The sequence below is a fragment of the Oncorhynchus tshawytscha genome, linkage group LG09 (assembly GCF_018296145.1).
Source record: "Oncorhynchus tshawytscha isolate Ot180627B linkage group LG09, Otsh_v2.0, whole genome shotgun sequence".
Lineage (NCBI taxonomy): Eukaryota > Metazoa > Chordata > Actinopteri > Salmoniformes > Salmonidae > Oncorhynchus > Oncorhynchus tshawytscha.
In genome coordinates, this window is record NC_056437.1 from 84,272,476 (window position 1) to 84,276,341 (window position 3,866).

Here is a 3,866-nt window from a genome sequence, read left to right on the forward strand (position 1 = left end):
TTTGTGTGTCCCCTTGCCCTTAGAACAGCCTCAATTCGTTGGGGCATGGACTCTACAAGGTGTCGGAAGCATTCCACAGGGATGCTGGCCCATGTTGACTCCAATCCTTCCCACAGTTTTGTCAAGTTGCCTGGACATCCTTTGGGTGGTGGACCATTCTTGATACACATGAGAAACTGTTGAGCGTGAAAAACACAGAAGCATTGCAGTTCTTGACACAAACTGGTGCGCCTGGCACCTACTACTGTACCCCATTCAAAGGCGCTAACATTTTTGTCTTGCCCATTCACCCTCTGAATGGCACACATACACAATCCATGTCTCAATTATCTCAAGACTTAAAAATCCTTCTTTAACCTGTCTCCTACCCTTCATCTACACTGATTGAAGTGGATTTAACTAGTGATAATAATAAGGGATCATAGCTTTCACCTGGATTCACCTGGTCAGTTTATGTCAAAAATGTTTTGTATACTCAGTGATAAGTACAGCATGCAAGCTTTTATTTGAGGGTATTTTCATACATACATGACCTGTTTTGCCATTTGGAAATGAAAGCACTTTATGTTTCTCGTCCCTCCATTTGAAGAAATCATAAGTATTTGGACTTAAGTCAAAAGTTTAGCATTTGGTACCATTTTCCTTGCACACAATGACTACATCAAGCCTGTGACTTTTCAAATGTGTTGGGTGCTGGCCTCCCGAAAGGCATTGCATCACAGTGCTTGAGGTGTCACTACAGACCCGGGTTTGATCCCGGGCTGTGTGGCAGCCGGCTGCGACCGGGTTTGGCCGGCCGGGATGTCCTTGTCCCATTGTGCTCTAGCGACTTCTGTGGCGGGCCGGGCGTATGCATGCTGACACGGTCGCCAGTTGTACGTTATTTCCTCCGATACATTGGTACGGCTGGCTTCCAGGTTAAGAGAGCAGTGTGTCAAGAAGCAGTGCAGCTTGGCAGGGTTGTGTTTCGGAGGATGCATGACTCTGTACATGAGTTGCAGTGATGGGACAAGACTGTAACTAACAATTGGATATCATGAAATTGGTGAGAAAAAGGGGTAAAAAGTTTTTAAAATGTAATAAATTGTTGGGTGCTTTTGTGGTTAGTTTTGGTTGTGTTTCTGATTATGTTTTGGAACTGAATGGTGAATAATGTCTTGTGCCAATATGTTTCATGTTGATGCTACCATGATTATTGCTAATCATGAATTAATCGTGAATAATGATATGGGGCATAAAGATCAACCCCCCACCCCCAAAAAAATGCTTATTTAGTTGAATGCCATTATTTATGATTCATTCATGATTTGTCTTAATCATGGCATTATCAGGATTCATTTAAAAGTGTTCAGAAACATCTAATCAAGGAATACTAGTAGACCAGCGACGCCGACTGCCGAGCGCCACCCGAACAGGGAGAGGAGCCACCTTCGGTAGAAGTCGTGACAATACTGTATGGGACCAAATACTAAACTTTTGACTATTTGAATACACTATAAGTGAATTTGTCCAAATACTACTGACTTATTCTCATGGGGGGGGACTAGATACATATAGTGTTTTCATTTCTAAATGGTAGAACAGATAGTAATATATATGAGAATACCCTCAAATAAAAGGGTATTTGAAACATTTAATCTCAAATTTAAAATTCTGGTGTATAGAGCCAAATACAAATGTTTAACTGTCCAAATACATATGGAGGGGAGTGTGTATAAGAGTATCCAAGTTCTACTGGGGCCTACTTTTACAACAGCTACCTAGACATCATCTCCCCTCCAGGGCTACAGCATAGTACTGTGATGTGTCGGAAACTGACATGTACTATCACAGAAATCCACTCTGTCTTAAAATAAACTCGTATTTTCTCTAGTAGCCTCGGGTATTGATTCCAACCACAGGCATCACTCTCTCATGTTTCCTGTAGGGGAATAGAGGAGTTGCAGAGAGGCAGGATAAAGAGGTTTATTCCTCTGACTCATGACAGGCATGTCTGCTGAACCCTTTGATCCATCCTTCTGGCAACTAGACTCTGAGCAAACAGGCATCTCACAATCAAAAGTTTGATACAAAATAGGAAATGGCTTTGGCATTTCATCATTTTCACACATACAGTTAAGGGTTTATTCAAACACTCATGTTATGTACGGGTGCTTTGGCTGTTCTCTCCTCCTCATGTACAGCATAGTAGGTTGCAATACAGCGTGTGACTGGATGCTGCTGGAACAGTTGTTTCAGTAATCAAACATGAGCTCTGTGTGGAGTCCTAATGATAAAGGCTGTCATTGAATCACTACTTGAAAGCCTGCTGTGACTGTGTTGCTTTTAGCCAAAGATGTAGACCAGGGCTCTCCAACCCTGTTCCCGGAGCGCTACCGTCCTGTAGGTTTACACGCCAACCCTAATCTAGCGCACCTGATTCAAATAATTAGCTGGTTGATAAACTGAATCAGGTTAGTTACAACTGGGGTTGGAGCAAAAACCTACAGGACTGTAGCTCTCCAGGGTTGGGGATCCCTGATGTAGACAAACACACACTCCGTAGAGCTAAGTGTCAATAAAGCTTTGAGAGAAATTAAGTAAATCATTAAGACTAGCTTTTTGGCTGAGACTTTGGTGTGCCTGCTCTCAACAACAGATGATTGAGAACGGGGAACCTGGAGCCGGCTCCTTATCCACTGTACAACAATGTTACTTACCCTACATTATTCATCTCATATGCATACGTAGATACTGTACTCTATATCATCGACTGCATCCTTATGTAATACATGTATCACTAGCCACTTTAACTATGCCACTTGGTTTACATACTCATCTCATATGTATATACTGTACTCGATATCATCTACTGTATCTTGCCTATGCTGCTCTGTACCATCACTCATTCATATATCCTTATGTACATATTCTTTATCCCCTTACACTGTGTATAAGACAGTAGTTTTTTGGAATTGTTAGTTAGATTACTTGTTCGTTATTACTGCATTGTCGGAACTAGAAGCACAAGCATTTCGCTACACTCGCATTAACATCTGCTAACCATGTGTATGTGACAAATAAAATTTGATTTGATTTGATTTGATTTGATTTGAACAACTGGTCCACAACCGCTCCAGGCACTGTCTGATAAGCTGATTTGGATGGTGATTAAGTTTCAAATCAAATGTTGTTATTGTATCTGTGAACACACAGCTCAGCTCAACCTCTAGGTCCCTGTGAGACCAGCTCTGATCTGCCACATGTGTGTCACTGTGTGACTGCCTGGTAAAGAAACTTCAATCAGACACCCTCCCATGGACATCAAAGGGTGTTAAGCCAAAGTACAAACGCTGCTGTCACTAAGTTCGCAGCTCCAGCTCTCAGCCACATCAGGACGTGTTTGACTGAGCCCTGGAGTTAGACGAAGACACATTGAAGCAGATGATATTGTGGGTGTAGCGAAATACTTGTGTTCCTAGCTCCAACAGTGCAAAAAGTAAAAGTAAAAATATATAAATGTTAGGACGAGCAATGTCGGAGTGGCATTGACTAAAATACAGTAGAATAGAATACAGTATCTGCATATGAGATGAGTAAAGCAGTATGTAAACATTATTAAAGTGACTAGTGTTCCATTATTAAAGTGGCCAGTGATTCCATGTCTATGTATATAGGGCAGCAGCCTCTAAGGTGCAGAGCTGAGTAACCGGGTGGTAGCTGGCTAGTGATGGCTATTTAACAGTCTGATGGCCTGGAGATAGAAGCTGTTTTTCAGTCTCTAGGTCTCAGCTTTGACGCACCTGCACTGACCTCGCATTATGGATGGTAGTGGGGTGAACAGGACGTGGCTTAGGTGGTCGGTGTCCTTGATGATCTTTTTGGCC